Source organism: Anolis carolinensis, chromosome 5 (assembly GCF_035594765.1).
Source record: "Anolis carolinensis isolate JA03-04 chromosome 5, rAnoCar3.1.pri, whole genome shotgun sequence".
Classification (NCBI taxonomy): Eukaryota; Metazoa; Chordata; class Lepidosauria; order Squamata; family Dactyloidae; genus Anolis; species Anolis carolinensis.
In genome coordinates this window covers 52,194,555-52,214,306 of record NC_085845.1, presented here as the reverse complement: position 1 = coordinate 52,214,306, position 19,752 = coordinate 52,194,555, and the positions used below count along the sequence as shown (strand labels likewise).

The window sequence follows — 19,752 nt, the reverse complement described above, 5'->3', positions numbered from 1 at the left end:
GCCACCTCAGTTCAACTACGGAGCCCTGCCGGAAGTCAGCCTACATCATCTGATGGGTGGTGTGGGGCTCTGTTAGGGAACTGGAGCAGAAGTGTCCTAGGATGCTTATTTTTCATATGTGAGGAGGTCATTGAGGTAGAACATGTAAAAGGGTCTCCACTGAGGATCTCCTATTTAGGTTATTGTAGCATGCTTGTATTGTAAGGATCTATATGTGCTGTGTTATTCATATTTGTTGTTTTTCTTTTTAATGGCATGTTTTTAATTATATTTAATTCTGTGGATAGTTGAATTATATTTTTAACTTTGTACAATTAATTTCTTAGGTTTAGCATTATTTAATTATGTACTTATTTTGATGTGGTCAACTAAGAACTAAACTAAGGTTTAGCATGATTTAGTTATGTACTTATTTTGATGTGGTCAATTAAGATATTTTGCTCACACCATGATTTCTTTTGTATTCTCTGACAATTTCTTATACCATCACCTTCTCTAGTCAAACACTGAACGGAGACAACATGGCAATCCTGTTGAGCAAAATTATCCTACAGTTTTCCACTTAGACATTTGTCATCTTTCCACAGTCTGGTCTGATCTACAAGAGAATAAAAGCAGTTCACATAAATATTATATACTCTGTACAGAAACCAAATGAAAAATTCTGTTATGCACTTCAAACACAAAAGGTAGAAGAAATCTTTCAACTGAACTGAAGTTGAGCGGAGACGTTTAAAGTGATGGGTATTTAAAAAACAAACAAGGCTGCCTTGTGGTAATGATGTTTCTGGGGAAAGCAAGCTGTTTTGGGAAAACTGACACAGGACCTTTTTTGGAATCAAGAGCTGGAACAGTTGCAAAACACTTTATAGTTTTTCTAAAATGTGTGAGCAACAATGTTTCTTTTCCACAGAAAGTCAGGCAGAAGCTGCAATATTTTATGAGTTAAGTAGATGAGTCTGCATCTTGTAAGGGGAAAAAATGGAAGTAAACATCCTACTGTTATAATCACCTCCTATGCCCTTAGATTTCCTAGCAATGCTTTTCCTTGTGAGCTATTTTTCTCACTCTCTTCTCTCCTGCTAATGAGACTGCCTTATATTTGCCATCTCTGCTTCTAGTCCATTGCCTTTCTGTTTTGCATTCCCTCTGAGGATTGCCTGACTTCATTCTTCTTGGTGCACCTAGCACAGATCGTGGAAGTATTTGTGAGTGTCTTATTTCTAAAGTCCACAGAGTCCTGATCATCATGGCAGATGGAGGCTGCTGTGCAGGACATTGGACTTGCCTGTCACAGTTCAGTACTTGCCTGTCTCAGTTCAAGGACCTTCCACACAGCCCTATAACACCGAATATCAAGGCAGAAAATCCCACTTTGAACTGAGTTATTTCAGTCCATACTCAGATAATGTGGGACCCACAAAATGTGGGAACCTGGGGACCCACAGGTTGAGAACCACTGTTTTGTTTGGCTTGTAAGCTTGGGGGCAGGGAAGTGTCAAAATAACAACTTGTAACCTGCTTTGAGAGCTGAAGAACAGAAAATAAACAACACACATAAACAAATAAATAAACAACACACGCTTTTCCAGGCCTTACACTACTTTGAAGTGTCTGGAAAACTCACTTGGGCAGGTTTCTTCCCAGGCCTTGTGACACGGTGCGTCAAACAACAAGAAGGTCCATGATTGCAATCCCACTCCCCATTTTGCTCCATACAGGTCCACATGCATGTATCTAACATCATTCTATCTAGTTTGTTTCCTCCCCTCCTGATATTTTAGTGCACAGATGGTACACAGGCAAAAGACATACAAATAGCTTCCCACTGAGTCAGACAATCCTATTGCCAGCTGATAATGTGTGGAGGTGGGTACTTTAAAAACCACCTCACAGACAATAATTGGATTTTTCCTCTTCCGGAAATATTTACCAAGAGATTTATCCTCCGTATGGAAACTGGGAGAAACATAGCAACTCCTTGAAATTTCAGCCCTGGTAAGCCTAGTCCAGATGGCATTCTCTGTGCTCCCACCTGGACCTTGATTCATTTTACTAGGTTTTAGAAAATATGTAGGCACCTGTTCTGTCAAGCCTTTGGAAATAGTTAGTGTTTAATGGGAGCTTTAATCTTGATTCTAACAAGACAGTTGCTTTCATTAGCGTTTAGTGTTCATATCAATACTTTGAAAACCAGAGAAGGCAATTGCTTTAAAACAATGACACTAGTAAATTGATATATTTACTACTATTATCCAAGGAATACCTAGAGACAGATATCTTGTCTTGACTGGTGTACTGGTAGTTTGTCATTCTGCAATTCCACTGTAGAAGCCATGAATGCAGATAGTGGAACACCATGGATCCTTACAGCAATTATGGCATTTCCTACATGACACAGGCAAAGATACCCCAGGATTTCAAAGTGCACCTTTTTGGTAGGCTTATTGTTATATAGATATCACAAGGACATAGAAACTGTTCGTGGTGGTATTGGTTTTTCCAGAGATACCTGGATCTGTTTCTGTATTTGTTTTATTTGTATTTTCACAGCAGTCCATGCTACTCTGAAAAAAAGTATGTAAAAGGGTTTACCTGGATGTCTGATCTGCCGTAGACTCAGTGGGCTTCACATTTAGCTTAAAGCCACTTTTACACACTCCAGCTGTCTGGTTTCATGCCAAACATTAATCAGCTAAACTGGAAAATCTGAATCTGAGAACTCAAATTCCAGGGTTTTTTTTTTCATTCAGAAGCAGAAAAAACAGAAGCTAGACACCTGGCTAATTAAAACCATTTCCTGGGGTAGTCGGAATAGCTAGATGGAAAAAGTGACCTGCTTAGCTGTTTATGGCTTTTTCTTTATCAAAATAATTCAATGTTTTTATGTTTACTTCTGATGACCAAAGCACCTCAATTTTTGGCCTCAAGAGAGGCTTGGATAGCAAAAGTCTAACCTTCTGGAGGAGTTTTGTTTGTTTCTATAGCAAGCAATATAAATGCTCAAGGAAAACCTTCTAACAGCTGGTAAAGTGGCTGGGATTCTGGGAGTTGTAGGCCAAAATATCTGGGGACCCACTGTGCTGAACTGCCATTATGGATGGGTTTATTTGGTTAACATGTATGTTTAGGCAGACTATTGATCCATTTAGCTCGACACTGTTTACACTGAATAGCAAGATTCTCTCTGGGATCTTTAGAACCCCAAACCAGAGACAGAAGGAGTTAACATTTTGTATGCAAGACATATTTTCTGTCATTCATTCAGGAGGAAATAAGCTAGCATCTGTCAGCTCTCTTAACATATCCAACAGGAAAGGGAACCATGAAAATAATTTTAGGAGAGTCCTGTGAGAAGTCTATATAGGGCTGTGTAACAGAACTATCATTGTTTCTAATGTTCATGACTACCATCTTCATTAGATCTGATACGTTTTCATTATTATGTACCTTTAAGTAATTTCTAATTTATGGAGATCCTGTGAGTAGTGTGGCATAGTGATCTGAGTGTTGGATTATAATTCTGAAGCCCAGGGTTCACGTCTCTGCTCAGCCAAGGGAAACAGACGATGACCATGGGTATGTTACACACCCTCAATCCCATGTAGGTTGTGTAATGCGGTGTTGTGCTAGTATAGCATATCTCTGCCTGCAGAAACTTGCAATGCATTGGACTTGTGGATTGCAGTTGGTATCTGCCCCCATTCATGCCTGCATAGGGTGAACTTTCCAACCTACTGTGTATTGTGTTATGGTTTTGCACATTTGAAAGTTACCTCTCATGTTATAGTGCTGTTCCTGCATGGTCAGGGTCAAGAAATAAATATATTGTTATGAATTGTGTGCTATGCTTTAGAACAGGTATCTTCTTGTTAGATCCCAAACATTGATCTTGACATCCCAACAGCTTAAGGGATCAGGATGTTTGCTGTACTTGGCCCTCATACTTTATCAAAAGCAGACTCCAAAGAGAGGATGGGCTGCCAAGATATGAAAACTTTATAGAAGTTGCCTAGAGTTCCCTAGAATGATGAAGGTATTATGCTTATTTGAAAATTCAGGTTAATTGAAGGTTTTAATTTGAGAATGGGGAAGGAGGGGTAAAGTGTGGGACTTGGAGCTGAGGAAAAATAATGTTGCAGAAGTCTGTGAAGCAATTTGTTGCTGAAGGCACTTCTTACCAAGCTATTTACATTCATAGTACACTAGGGAAATCTATAACAATGTGTCCTTCTTCTTCAGTTTGCAAACAAGTGTGAATATGTTTCCACATTCTATGACTACTCATAGAATAAGCTTAAGGTCTGTAAGACATATACATGCTCTGGACATGATTACATGATCTGATATGACAAAAATATGTCTGGCAAGGTTTTGATAAATGATGGTGGAGACCCTGATAAATAAAACATTCAGCCCAGGGGTGTAGACACTGAGCCATTGCCTCCATAAGACTTCTGTACACTCCCATGATATTTTTCTTTTGCTCTCAAATGGCTAGCATTGCAGTAATTTAAAACTTCAGTTGAGCATCCAAAGAAAAAAGGCAGGAAAACTACCAAGGGAATACAAACACACACAATATAACAGTTTCAGGTGTGAATGACTTCTAATGTCTCTTTCCATGCAATGCTTAAATTCTTATTAGAGGAGAAATGCTTTCATTCCCTTAGCTTTCATAGCTAACACTTTGATTTTTGTTTTATTTTCCACCACGCAGTGAAAATTATATTTAAGTAAAAATTGTCTTGTTTTATTTTAGAAAAGTTTGGCAACAATTCCAGCTCAGGGCACTGAAATAACAACAGTATTTGGGCCACTAGAATGCTTTACCAACTGCCTTCCCAAGGAAGGACTCCAGGGCAAGAGAAGACTGCAACCCCATCCACCAGTCAGAGAAGAATGGCTCCAGTGAACTCTGATTCCTCATTCCTGAACAGAAGAATTCTGCCAGGTATTCAGTAACTGAAATAGCCATTGGATACAATTATTTCTTTCTTTCCTGAAACTTCATTAGCAACTGGTAGTGGACAGCATGTAGACCAAAATTGATCTATGGAAACTTTTGATAGCATGTGCTAGATTAGAGCAATAAGACTCTGAGGGTCGCCTGCACAACTTTTCTCCAAGCAAACACACTTAAGAGAGAATATTAGTTAGGTCCCAACTGAATGGTCCTATAAGATAAGTCCACCCTGTGTTGGAGTGTGTAAATTGCTACAGCAGCCAATGACACATTTGATTCCATCCAGTACCTTACAACATTGAATCAGTGTGGTATAGTGGTTTGACCTGACTTTGAATAATTGAAACACATGGAAACCCACTAAACGATTTTGGGCAAGTCAAAACCCTTCTGTCTTAGAGGAAGGCAATGGTAAACTCCTTCTGAACAAAAGTTGCCATAAACGACTTAAAGGCACTGAATACAAACTGTATGAAATAATTATATCACAGAGATATATAAAGTATATAGAAATTTTCATGCATAAGTTACACAAATCAAGATAAGACGATGATTACTACTGCTGTCAGGACAGCATCTTCACTTCAAGCAGCTGAATCAAACACACATACTTTTGCTGATTTTCAGTGTCAGATTAGATCACAATCCTTATTTTTATGATATTCAGTCTGAAAAGGAAATGTGCCTTAGGTGCTTTGATGCTTTGCAGTTTTTTATAAGCACTTGCAAGATTTTTTAATGTTTTACTTCCTTGGGAAGACAAAATTTCTGAAATATCATGGCTAATAAACATTCTAATAACTTTTGTGTTCTATGAAAGAATTGCATTTTTTAAAAAAACAGTATGAGCTAAGTGTTAACTACTTTGCTCTGAAAATAATAACATATGTGTTTGGTGCAATACAGTTTTTTCTGATTCAATCAAAGCAATAGAGCCATGGCAATTAAAGTGTTGTCAAAGTGCATTCATTCTACAGTGTGGATACAGCCATACCACCTCATCACATTGAGGTTTTTGGGTCCCTTTTTCCTCTTCTGGACGGAGCCTGCTGAGCTGCCTCTATTCCTGCCAAAGTGGAGGGGAAGCATCGCAAAACACTTCCTCTGCCATGACGGAGAGAAGTGAGTGTTTTGGGTGGTGCTGATGGAGCTATCCACATTTTTTGCCCCTTTCCCCATCTGATGGGGACAGAGACAGGGCGCCAACGTGCCTTGTCCCATCCCCACCATGTGATGAGGGAAGGAGGTAGGGTGTGTGGGGTGCCACAAAACGCCCTGCGTGCCAGCCGTTTTTCTGGTGAAATGGCACAGTCTCAGAGGTCCTTAATCTATTAAAGGTTATGCTACCAACTTCCTCAGATGCAAGGTCTGACATTCCAGATTAACACAACTACTGTATATCTTTGAATTCTATGCCTTGATATTGACCATCATCCTTTGACCAATCAGCTGAAGATTTTTTTATTTATTTTTTTTGCTGGCTTGCTTTATCCTATTGTGTTCCTAATAAACCTTTCAAGTAAATATTTATTCTATCAGGTTGTTTAAGAATATTTCTGTTTCCTAACTTTATTTTTTGTATTGACTCATATATGGGGAATCTAGTGGCCTAATTTTAGTTAGCTGAAATTCATACAAGAACATTATCTGATTTGGATTTCTGTACTAATACATTTCTGCTCGTCCAATGTGCTTACATTAGGGCTTTCAAAGGCTTAAAGATTTTTTCTAGTCAATTAATTGTGCACTCTAACTAATAAACTACCCAATTATTCCATTTAAAAAGCTCAATACTAGAAAAGAGAGTTCCTCCCATACAACACATATCCAAGATCCTGTCCAATCTTGGAAGCTAAACAGGGTCAGACCTGGATGGGAGACTGCCAACAAATCTCACACGCTTCAGGCTAGACATCAGAGGAAAGAACTGGCAAAACCACCTTTGAGTATTCCTTGCTGAAGAAAACTATGAAATCCATGGGGTCACCGTAAGTCAACAGGCAACTTGAAGACCCATGTACATGCATAATTGATCTTGACTGAGATCCTCGGCGGCAATGCACTGAATTAGGGAGCTCAGTGGCATGTAAAAGTACACACAGTCCCTGAGTTACAACCATCCAACTTACAAATGACTCATAATTAAGAATGGGAATGAGACAACAGGACATGAGAGAAATCTACCCCTAGAAATGTAAATTCACTCCTGAAAGGGTTATCATGGGAAAAATGTCCCTCCACTGAAGATTTCTTCCCAATCCTTGTTTCCACAACAAGCAAAATTTTTGAAAATTCAATTCTCACAGGGACAGAAAGTGAGGGGCACAGACAGCAAAACAAATATCATAGTGGTGCTAACCCATCCCCATGTTACCCAAAGCCATGACTGGAGTTACACTTAAAATGTACCCTTTCCAACCTATCTTGTTCATAATTTGTGGACTGCTTGTATATAGAGTTATCTCTATAGACATTCTAATATATATGCCTATCAGCCACCACTGTGCTATACTCCATGCATTTTCATCACATGCAGAAGGATAAAGGAAAAGTACCTAAAGTGAAAGTCATGAGCCAGCTAGAGCATTAAGATTAGCTGAGGAGTTCCTGCTCTCGCTCCCGCCGCCCTTGTAAACACGACTGGTGGCTTCCCCGGATGTGGAAGTCTCTCCTCAGAAAGATCGGCCCCTTCCCTCTTGATGTTTAGAAAACTACTCAGAGCATGGCTTTTTAAGCAAGCATATGGAGAATGAGATGAAGCAGCCATGTTAACTTCAGGATTGGTGCAATGTCAAATGTTTTATGTTTTATATTGCCTATGTTTGATGTTTTATAGTTAACTGGTTTTACTCTACTGTTATATGCTATTTTAATTATGTGTAGTATTTTATATTTTGTGAGGCACTGAATTTTGCCACTTACTTTAATGTGAACTGCTTTGAGTCCCCCCAGGGGTTGAGAAAAGCGGTATATAAATGAAATAAATGAATGAATAAATAAAGTTCTGTCAATGGGAACCAGTTGTGGTGTACAGCGAGGGATGAAATGTGCCTTTAGCTACTCACTGTGCAGAACCACTCTGTATTCAATTCAAATTCTAGAGGAGAAAAATAGATCCTTTGTGCCCTGATTGACTTCGGAAATGCCCATGATTGGAATGTATGATGCCATGGAAGTAGTCAGCCTAATTCAAACACCCACATTAAATTAAAACAGAGATGTGGGTCACTGAAACGAAGGCTGTATTGCACACTATGATAAGATCATTTCTTATTGAGTTCTCTTTTCTTAATGAAAATACCTGAAGTTTCGCTGTACCATTCTCAACAGTCTTCCAAGAATCCAAATAGATGAGAATGAGATTGTGGTTGTCATGCTCGCTCTCAGTCCTGCCTGTCCATGTTTACATACCACGATGAAGTTGGGAAACAGCAACAAATACCAGTGGTGATATTGTGCAAATTAGCCATACTTTTTCTACCCAGGTAGCCTTTTGATGGTGCTTATACACTTAGGCTTGATCTTATGATCTTCTAGTGAAAGGATTCAAATCATCAGTTACTAGTAGTTACTATTATGATGTGATTAATAGTCTGTATTATATGGAGTGTTGCAGCCATGCTGGGAAGCATTACTTTTTTCATAACACAATTCACATTGGCCAAGCTGGATCCCACATCCAGCCTTGGACTACAACTCTTTGGACACTTTCACACTGTGATGTTGGAAAGTATAATCATCATTATTGTACCCAATCCAAAGTACCATTATAATTCAGCTTTAATAAAATCTTTACTTTCCCATTATTCAAGGAAATAGTTACCTTCCATTACATTCTTAAAATGTGAATGTTACAAGCTACTAAAAATACCTTAATAGTGAAATTTTCTGTAACTATAAAAGTAATGAAAAACAGTTATAGTTGAATCACAAAAGAAGTAATACTTACTGTGCCTTAGTTATTATAAGAAAATATTTATAAAAAATTCTTCTTGTGTAACGAGTTACCTGCAAGATCTGGATTTAGTTTAGAATAAATCTTTAGCAGTATACATGACATTGTGGATTACAATTCTGCCCTGAATTCTGCATTGCACATCCTCACTTCAGTCCAAATGGTAATCTATTTAAAATGATACATTTATATGTTTGCCTTTACAATGCTTGTGTTTCTTATACTAATATCTCTCTCTTTCCCACCCCCTTCTATCTTGAGGGGCCACAAAGTGGAGTCCATGACTTGCAAGTGTGGAGAAGAGCAAACCATAGACCATCAATTACAATGCAGTCTGAGCCCTGCCACATGCACAATGGAGGACCTTCTTATAGCGACACCAGAGGCAATCCAAGTGGCCAGCTACTGGTCAAAGGACATTCAGCAAAATGACAAGTTTTCAAACTTTATTTGTGTTTTTAAATACATTACAACTGTACCCTCAGTTCACTTCTGATACGATAAATAAATACCCCCTTCTATATTTGAGGAAGAATAACATAACATAAATATTGTAGACTAGTTTTCATTCTGTTTCTTTATGTAGCCCCTTTCTAATTGTGTCCCTGATTTATGATCCTTTCTATTTGCTTTTCAATGAAAATCTATTTTTAGCCATTTCTATTCTGAGCATCATTTCATTGCAGATAAATTTTATGTTCTCCTTCAATGCCCAAATGTTCCTGAATTTAAATAGCGTCAACACCATTGATTTTATTTCACGTACTTAAAGTTTAAGTTTATGCTTCACTGCAGTATATGGATATGGGTCACTTGCAGAGTCATTACTATTGAATCATAGCGAATTGCTTCGCTGTTTTCACTAGGTGTGACGGTGAGCGAAAATGACACAAGATCCATTCAAATGTTGCTTTGCAGTTGTAATTAACAAGTGATTGTGATTCCTATCACATACACTGACTTATATTATGCCAAACCATACATTTTCCACTCAGTTTGTCAATAATAACTGGGCAGTGGAGGACTCACAATTCTGAGTTATCAAATAGCGGTTTTGATAGGAACACAAGAAGTTGATCTGCAGGAAGCAGACCTTATGATCCAACTAGCTGAATGCTATTCAGTGGTTCTCACCTCTGCCTTTGGCTTTCAGATGTTTTCAGACTACAGTTCTCTGATGGAGCCCCTGGTGGCACAGTGGGTTAAACCCTTGTTCTGGCAGGACTGCTGATTTGAAGGTTGGGTTGCTGACCTGAAGGTTGCTGGTTCGAATCCAACCCGGGAAGAGTGCAGATGAGCTTCTTCTATCAGCTCCAGCTCCGTGTGGGGGCATGAGAGAAGCTTCCCACAAGAATGGTAAAAATATCAAAACATCTGGGCATTCCCTGGGCAATATCCTTGCAGATGGCCAATTCTCTCATACCAGAAGTGACTTGCGGTTTCTCAAATCACTCCTGACACACAAAAAGTTCCCTTATGTGTCCAAAGAAAAGATTAAAAACAGTGTTTTGAGTTGAATGGTTTTTTACCTTGCCTTTCTGGTTTTTACTGACCTTTCGATCCCACCTCTTTAGACATAAGTATTGCTTCCTAACCCAGGCTACTTACTGACTTAGGTGATCCCTTGTAGCTCGAGGATGATGGTCCTCCAAATGTAGTGTCTTGGCGGTGGATGCGTAGGTGGCTGTGGAGACCTATTCTTGACCCGCATGTTCTTTTGCAGTGAAGACATCAGTTTCCAGATGGAAGGCAGTACTGGTCAGGGTTTGCTTGACGCACCTTCCTCTAGGTACATTTTCCCCTTTTGCCGTCTATTCGTGCCTCTTCAAATTCCACAGCACAGCTGACCTGCAGTTATTTATTATTTATTTATTACAGCATATACTGGGCTCCGGCTGTGGCGCAGGCTGGAGAGCAGCTGCAATGAATCACTGCAATGAATCACTCTGACCAGGAGGTCATGAGTTCGAGGCCCACTCGGAGCCTATGTTTGTCTTGTCTTTGTTCTATGTTAAAAGGCATTGAATGTTTGCCTATATGTGTAATGTGATCCGCCCTGAGTCCCCTTCGGGACAGATAAATGCTGTAAATAAATAAATAAATAAATAAATAAATAAATAAATAAATACTGCCCTTCTCACCCAACAGGGGACTCAGGGTGGCATACAATAAAAACACGCATATAAAATACAGAACATTCTGATCGCTCAAGGGCCAGGGCTTCCCAGTTTTCGGTGTCTATGCCACAGTTTTTGAGGTTGGCTTTAAGCCCAGGATTAAATCTCTTTTCCTGTCCACCAACATTATGTTTCCCATGCTGGAGTCAGGAGTATAGCAGGCTAGCAGCAACTGGTTGGTTCCATGACAATAGGGTAGAAATAGACATCTGGATATCATTCAAATATATAAAGGACCTTTCCAGTGTGCTGAATCATATCCCCCCCACCCCCACCCCCAACTAGATTATGGTAGGATAATTGTCATTTTGACATTTTTATACAAGATAGGACTAAATTGACAGAAATATCTTGATCAATCTTCCCTGCCCTATCATACCTCCCCTCCCCATGACAATCCATTTATCAAACCATGTTGTTATCTAGATGAAAGGAAATCTAAAGGTCTGTGATCCTGATTCGTAAACTCTTTCTATGCTCTGCAAATTCCAAATTCCTCACCATGAGCAATGCTGGTTAGGGTTGATGGAACTTGCAGTTCATCAGGATTTGTGGGCGATCATGACAGTCTCTCCTAAAATACATACTGTGTTGCAAACCAATATTTTCAACCTTTGCCTTCTGGTCTTTACATTTTATCATAAAACTAAAACACTATCTTGGTTTTTATTGATTTATATTTTTGGCTAAATTTAAATGTTTCAAAAAATCGTTTGTTATCTGACTTGTAATGGAAACAAAATGAATTCTTGGTACAGGAGATAATAAGCCAAGAAGTTATTTTAAAGAATGCAGGCAAGCCTTAAATGAGATTACACTGTGATACCTTTTTAAGAGACAGGCGTGCACTCCGGCATGCCTCTACAAACATTTTAGTGCATGTACCAAGTAAGTATTTCCCAATCAGAGAGTAAATCACTTAATTCATTTCCTGACAATGTTTTCATAATGTCAAACTACATCATTATTTCCCTTTGAAAAATCTCAACAAAGAATGTAAATGCATTCAGAGAAATCGGAGCATGTACGGGTATGTTTGCTGCACTCTTGAGGAAAAATAAATATATGTTAACTCAGTGCACACACAAAAGGTCTCCTGTCCCCTTTGACTTCTCATCTTGCCTTTGCCAATAGACTTGTGCAGTAAAAATAAGTTAAACAATTCAATAATAATGAGTGGTTCACTATCTACCATGCATGGGTAGGCATCAAATTAATGGGGGGCATCGAATCCCATCATAACCTGTGATTTTTTTTTGCTGTATTTGAAACTGTTGTTAATATTAAAAAATCTGTTAATGACATAATTTAAGAATAATTATGATTTTAAAGCAATCTAAAGTGGTAACAGATTCTGATTTACGTAAATTCTTTAAAAGCAATGCCTTTCTAACTAGTAAGAATATCATGGCTCTTGATAGATGCTTTCCAAATGAAATTATGCACAAGAACACAAGAAGAGATATGTTGGATCAGACCTAAGGTGTAATCTAGTCTAGCATTCTGTTTGGCCAGTTAGATGTTAAATAACTGATCTCTAGTTAGCTGCCATGGGAACAAAATATACAATACGATCAAAAACTATGTAGCCAGGAACTGAAGGGGAAGAAGGATGTTGGAAGCAGGCAAATTTCATTCTTTTCTTTCTTTTCCTCTTGTGGAAATAATATTATATAATTCATTTCTAAGAACAAGTCCTGTTTTGCAAAATGTAAAAAGGTGTGGTGTTTCCTGGTCTTTTTTTTCCTTTCAAATAAATGTTTAAAAATATTATACGAAATGGCTTGAAAATTACCACACCTTGTTTTTCTGTATGTCTCCTTTCCTGAATCATGCAGACAGCACAAGGCAGAGACAGGAAATAATAATTTGGTTTTAATTATGATAAGTTGCAACGTTTTCTGGATCACAGAACTCGGACATAACTTGTCATACATTCAATTTGTATCAATTGATGGCATCAGAAGTACAAATATGTAAACATGACAAAATAGTGGTCAAACAAACAAACAAAATAGTGGTCAAACAACATGGCTGGCGGAAGGAAGCAATGTCAATTTTAAAAAGGTACCGTATATACTCGAAGATAAGCCGAGTTTTTCAGCCCTTATTTATGAGCTGAAAAAGCCTCCCCCGGCTTATATTCGGGTCAAGGTCAAGCCAGCAGTGGAGCCTGGAGGCCACAGTATGTTTTCTTTTCCAAAACCTCCCTTCTTCGCTTCTCCTCTCAGGCTGGTTATCTTATTTTTTTGAGAGAGAGAGACAGAGACAAGAAGCCAATGTTTTCAAAAGTGAAAGGAGAATGTGAGAGAAACAACTGCAAGCCAAATTGCATGGGTAGAAGGGGAAGGAAAAAAGACATTCTTGCAAATTTGCACGATTCATTACTATTACTACTACTACTACTACTACTACTACTACTGCAAGAACATTTGAGTCCAAAGGGATGGAAGGAGGGGAAAGAGAGCAACAGAAGGTGTGTAGTTCTTTTTATTCCTAAGGAAACAAAAATGAGGTGGGTTTTTTTGGGAGGGGGAGAGAAGTTTTAAAAAGCCCTTTCTGGCTACTTTTAGAGTTTGAAAAAGGGAGAAAGAAAAGAGGTGGGAAAGGGCAGGAGAAAAGAGGACAAAGTTGTTTTCAGGGGGACTTTGTTTTGAGAGGATTTGCAAAGGTTTCAGGGGGAAATACACATGTGAAATTAGTATATATAATGATAGATCTATATCTAGCTCTGCATTGTTTATGTAGGCATTATATGTTTGCCTGTTACTATGTTGGAAGCTGGCCTGAGTCCCCAGGGGGAGATAGATAGGACAGGGTACAAATGAAGCTGTTGATGATGATGATGATGATTATAAAGTTATTGTTGCTTTTCCACTTATAGAGTTAGTTTACTGTTTTCCTTTGAAATACAGTAAATATTCAAAACATTTAACCCACTGATGCCTCAATTAATATAATTTTATTGGTATCTAATTTTATTTTTGAAATTTACCAGTAGCTGCTGCATTTCCCACCCTCGGCTTATACTCGAGTCAATAAGTTTTCCCAGTTTTTTGTGGTAAAATTAGGTGCCTCAGCTTATATTCGGGTTGGTTTATACTCGAGTATATACGGTAAGTTATTTTCAACCAAAATCTATATTGAATAACACTGAGCAACACACATTTTGGTGCCTCAAATGTTAGACCTGTTTCTGGGTATATTTCACTTGCTAATTCCAAAAAGCTCTAGTTTTTGAGATTCAGAACATATGCCATATACCACTCTTCACTCTCCTCACTCATAAAAAATCAGGATAACCATATCTAAGAAACTAGAGATGATGCAGTTTAGCCAATGCAATTTTCTGAATCAATGCCCCAAATAACCCCAGGGACAGGTCTAAAAATCAAGACATCAAGATTTTTTCTGTTGGACTGTGTAATTTCTGTTGCAGAATTTGTTTTTTCTCTGGTGCATGTGTTAATTTGTTTTTGTATATGTATATCTAATGTCTGCCTAAGCTACGGTTTCAAGAGTTGTGAATAAGCCTCTTCAGTTTATGTGTCCCTCCCTTCCCTCTTGCCTTCATTTCTCGTCTAGATAATAGGTTGATAAATGATAATTTCTTCCTTTTTTCTAAACATAATTTACCACATTTTTGGCTCTGTAAGTGTGTTTCATGTGAATTGTGTTTCATTTAAACAAGCCAGCTTCAGAAACCATTATTATGAGGGCGGCTTGCTTTAAAATAACCAAAATCAAAGCTGACCACTGTTTGTTGGTTAGAATGGCATCACATCAGTCAAAAGTAGAATAAACATGTTTACACTCCTGCTGTAACCATAGAGCTGTAGAAAAGGAGAATAGGAGTACAGCAGGTGGGGAAATGGGTAGGATAATTCAAATACTGCCAAACTATAACTTAAGGCCCTTCTAGACAGGGCCCAAAATGCAGGGCTTGTCGAACGTTTACCGAAGACGTCTAAACAATGTCTCTGATAAAAGAGAATTAATTCAGGACAAAACAGTGGGAAGGTAAAAGGGTGCTCTGTGCAGATATGCAGACATGCTGGCAACATGATTGGTGAGAATAGCCTCCTCGGCATGGAAAATGGAACAAGAGCACCTCCCCATAGCTGGAGTTGAGCATCACCTCCAGACACTGAAAATGAAAAAGGGGAAGGCTTTTACCTTTGTCTGGGTACGTGCATGTCCTTGCTGTTGTTCACTGTGTACTGTAATCCGCTCTGAGTCCCTCTGGGGAGATAAAGCGAAATATAAATCAAGTATATTATTATTTCTCTCTGTGTGCATATGTGTCTTAAACTTTTTATAAAACATTAGTAGATATTAAATTCCACTTGCAAGCATTATTGAGACTTGTTGGCTTGGATTTTTTTAATGGTTTTCATTCTTTTGCCTCTTTTCAAGCAGCGGTGGCTGTGGTGACTCAGAGAAGATGTGGGCAGTCATCAGCAGTCTTTGCAAACAACAAAGGCCAGCTGTCTTTCTAGGATGTGGTTCTGTTAAAAGGTAGTTGTCATCTCCCCACTGGCATGAGAAATGAAGGGTCCAAGCTAAGCTCTAAAATCTTTGCTACAATTGAGTCACGAAGCTGCAAGGTGGCAATGTGCAAAACAATCATTTGGGTCTGGCTCCCAGAAACTTCAATGCTAGAGGAGCAGGAAAGTCAGGTATAAAACCATGCATTTCCCAATTCCACATCCTTGTGGCTATGTTGCCTGTCCTATTTGGAGCAATGCAAGGCCAACCAGCTTCTGATGATTGATTACACATATACCCAAAGGTGGAATCCTTAGCATTGGCAATGAGTAATTCTTTTCATTTTTAAAATTAAGGACAATCTCTTCTCTAGTTAGCTCAGTATGAGACCACCGTGTATTTCAAAGGACAGATGTAAATGCTCTCAAAGATAAACCACACTTAATGGAATCTTTCTTCAAGCCACAGAGTATAATAGGCCTGTCTAAGCCCACAGAATCATGGTAACCTCATACCATCATAAAATTAACTACAAAAGAAGCATTACTGGATACAATTAATCACTAAAGCACTTAGGCAGAAGTATTTAGAACGATAAGCCAAGGTTTTCTCACCAGCTCAATTTATTTGTAAATAATAGGGCTAAAAAGCACACTTATAGCACAGGTATTTAGTTGGCTTAGTGAACACCAATCTATGGTTTTAGTACTTGGACAAACTGAAAGCCTGGGAGAGGGGAAACTGGGAAAATTGAGGACCAGTGAAATAGGCAAGCTAGTCTAGACTTCAATATTTTTACCAGATATGGGTAAGTTATCTTATTGGACTGCAACTTCCAGAATCTAGCAACCAGAATGATTCATATAAAAAGAAACAATTTTATTCTTTGATATATTTATAGCTTGTTTAAGCTATTTGATCCAACATATGTAATAAATGTATATGATATGGACACTAATTTCACCAATGGCACTGTGGTGATGGATTACCTGCTCCTCGGAGGTAAGAAGGTACGCTAAAGAGGTCTCCCATGTCAGACAGACTTTTGCCGAAAATAAGACCTACCTGAAAATAAGCCCTAGCATGATTTTTCAGTATTTTTGCAGATGCTCAATATATAAACCCTACTTCAATAATAAGCCCTAGTTATAGTTCATTAAAAGTTAATTTAAATAGTGTCCAGGCAGCTATACATAGGCCCTAATGAATGCTTTGGAACAAAAATCAATATAAGACCTGGTCTTATTTTGGGGAAACAGGGTAAGAAACCAGAATAAATGTACCAAATAATTTCTGGGAAATAGCAGCAGTGGGGAGTAACACTGGTGAAGGATCCCTTAGAGACAACAGCAAGGACAACATAGCCAACAATTGTTTGTATAGTGCATAAGGAGGCACAGTAAATCCCTTTTGAATTGGTCAAGCACCAAAGGACAGAAGAGAATCAAAACTAAGGGTGACAGAAATAGAGTCAGAACTCTGAAGAAAGGGGGGCACTTGGAACTGCAGTAACTACAGGACCATTACATTAACCTCCTATACTTTGATTGTGTGTTTCTGCATGGCAAAAGGTTGGACTGAAGGGTAATTGCAGTCTCTTTCAACTCTATGACCCCACTAGTGATTTCCTGACTGTTTAATAGGACACACTTTTTTCATGTAGGAGTGACTTGAGAAACTGCATGTTGCTTCTGATGTGAAAGAATTGGCCATCTGCAAGGACATTGCCCAGGGGACGGGCAATGTTTTACTATCCTGTGGGAGGCTTCTCTCATGTCCCCACATGGGAAGCTGAAGCTGACAAAAGGGAGCTCACCCCACTCCCCAGATTCAAACCACCAACCTTTTTTTGTCAGCAGTCCTGCTGGCACAAGGATTTAACCTATTGCGCCACTGGGGGCTCACACTGAATGTGCCTTATTAATTAATTTCTTGAATAAACTAGTTGTTGGCATTGAACTGGATGATATGGGCTAAAACCTTTCTATTCAGGCAGGCTTTTAAAGATGAAGGCTTCTAAAGATGAAGGAACAGGGCTTTGCTTGTTAGTAGCCAGCTGCAATAAATCACTACTGACCAAGAGGTCATGAGTTCGAAGCTAGCCCTAGTTGGAGTAAGCTCCCTACTATTAATAGTCTAGCTTACTGTTGATTTCTGATTTTCTGATTTCAGAAATTATAACAATTTTAAACCAAATAAGGAGGAAACTGACTCCAATTCATATAGGCCTATCACATTAAGTAATGTGGACTATAAAATATTCACAAAAATTACAGCAAATAGATTGAAAGAGATAATGCCCACTTTAATTGAGAAAGATCAGTATGGGTTTATCAAAAAAGGAATGATTGCTGACCCAATCAGAAATATTGTATATGTAATCGACCACGCAACAAGAGAGAAAACAAAATTACTCTTAATAAAACTAGACATCTACAAAGCATTTGATACAATAAATCACAATTACTTGGCCAAATTATGTGAGGAGTGTAATTTAGGAAAAAAGATGTGTGGAGTAATTAGAGAATTATACAAAGAAAATCAAGCTGAAGTAATAGTAAATGGATCAAATTCAAGAACTATTGAAATAAAAAGTGGAACCAAACAAGGTTGTCCTCTCTCCCCACTACTTTTCGCCCTAGCAACAGAACCTCTAACTAACCTAATTAGATCAGACAAAAGTATAAAAGTGTATAAGATACAGAGAGAAGAAATAAAAATTAATTTATACGCAGATGACACGATAGTCCTAATAGGCATAATGGAGGACTCGGTAAAGTAAATTGCCTTTGTGTCTGTCTATATATGTCATATGTCTAATGGAATTAAAAGTTTGCCATGTATATGTGCATTGTGATCCACCCTGAGTCCCCTTCGGGGTGAGAAGGGCGAAATATAAATTCTGCAAATAAATAAATAAATATTAAAGATGAAGATTTTTAAGATCAATTCAGGGGGTGCTGTGGTTTTAGCTTTGAATATGCATCAAAAATGTTTAAATGGTTTTAACTGTGAACCTTTTAATACTGTTATATTTAATTCCATTTTATTATTTGTATATTTTAAATGCTGTGCTAACGCTTTTATGTTAAGCCACTTTGAGTCCCCTTTGGGGGAGATAAAGTAGAGTAATAATAATAATAATAATAATAATAATAATAATAATAATAAGCTGCTGTAAGAAAATTGCACAGACAGACTACAAACAGAGGCACAATTACGTGGCCCAAATGATTCATTGGAACTTATGCCTCAAGTACCACCTTCCAGCACCAAAGAACTGGTGGGATCACAAACCTGCAAAAGTATTGGAAAATGAACATTCAAAGATACTGTGGGACTTCCGAATCCAGACTGACAAAGTTCTGGAACACAACACACCAGACATCACAGTTGTGGAAAAGAAAAAGGTTTGGATCATTGATGTTGCCATCCCAGGTAACAGTTGCATTGACGAAAAACAACAGGAAAAACTCAGTCGCTATCAGGACCTCAAGACTGAACTTCAAAGACTCTGGCAGAAACCAGTGCAGGTGGTCCTGGTGGTGATGGGCACACTGGGTGCCGTGCCAAAAGATCTCAGCTGGCATTTGGAAACAATAGACATTGACAAAATTACGATCTGCCGACTGCAAAAGGCCACCCTGCTGGGATCTGCGCACATCATCCGAAAATACATCACACAGTCCTATACACTTGGGAAGTGTTCGACTTGTGATTTTGTGATATGAAATCCAGCATATCTATCTTGTTTGCTGTGTCATAAATAATAATAATAATAATGATAATGATAATAATAATAATAATAATAATAATAATAATAATAGCCAGAGGCCTATAAATATCTGGGCATATTACAGCTGGACAACATCAAGCATGAACATGTGAAGATTGTGGTCAGTAAAGAATACACACAAAGTGTCAGAAAAATTCTCAAAAGCAAGCTCAATGGAGGCAACACCATCAAGGCCATAAACACCTGGGCCATACCTGTCATAAGATATACTGCTGGCATTATAAATTGGACACAGGCGGAACTGGACAATTTGGACAGAAAAACAAGAAAACTCATGACCATTCATCATTCACTGCACCCTCGCAGTGATGTTGACCGGCTGTATCTGCCTCGAAGATCAGGGGGCAGAGGACTCTTACAAGTAAAACAA

At 38.4% G+C, this 19,752-nt stretch overlaps 1 long non-coding RNA gene across 1 annotated transcript; it reads left to right on the top strand.

Annotated features, from left to right (window-relative positions):
- The first annotated feature begins 1,828 nt into the window (after positions 1 to 1,828).
- LOC134299180 (uncharacterized) lies at positions 1,829 to 18,535 on the top strand. The gene is made up of 3 exons (XR_010006338.1): positions 1,829 to 1,998; positions 4,763 to 4,954; positions 9,183 to 18,535. It is a non-coding gene; the product is annotated as an uncharacterized LOC134299180 (long non-coding RNA).
- Positions 18,536 to 19,752: the final 1,217 nt, after the last annotated feature.